Genomic DNA, 566 nt, shown 5'->3' with positions numbered 1-566 from the left:
GACACAGGGATGGGAAGGGTCATCCCCCCTTCCAACACAAGGACATGGGGATGGGAAGGGTCTTCAGCCCCTCTAACACAGGGACACAGGGATGGGAAGGGTCATCACTCTCTCCAGCACAGGGGCACGGGGTTGGGAAGGGTCTTTACCCCTTCTGACATAGGGATATGGGGATGAGAAGAGTTTTCACCCATTCCAACGTAGGGACGTGGAGATGGGAAGGGTCTTCACCCCTTCCAACACAAGGGCATGGGGATGGGAAGGGTCTTCAGCCTTTCCAACACAGGGACATGGGGGTGTGAAGGGTTTGCACCCTCCAACACAGGGACGTGGGGATAGGAAAGGTCCTCACTCCCTCCAGCACAGGGACATGGGGATGGGAAGGGTCTTCAGCCCCTCTAACACAGGGACATAGGGATGGGAAGGGTCATCACCCACTCCAACACACGGACACGGGGATGGGAAGAGTTTTCACCCCCTCCAACACCCGGACACAGGGACACAGGGACGGGAAGGCTCCCCCCTCTCCGCCCCCAGGACTGGGGCACGGCCGCTCGGTGCTGGCC

This window comes from Acanthisitta chloris, unplaced genomic scaffold (genome assembly GCF_000695815.1).
Source record: "Acanthisitta chloris isolate BGI_N310 unplaced genomic scaffold, ASM69581v1 scaffold4637, whole genome shotgun sequence".
Taxonomy (NCBI): Eukaryota; Metazoa; Chordata; class Aves; order Passeriformes; family Acanthisittidae; genus Acanthisitta; species Acanthisitta chloris.
The sequence above is the reverse complement of the archived record's forward strand: the minus strand, read 5'-3'. Positions refer to the sequence as shown.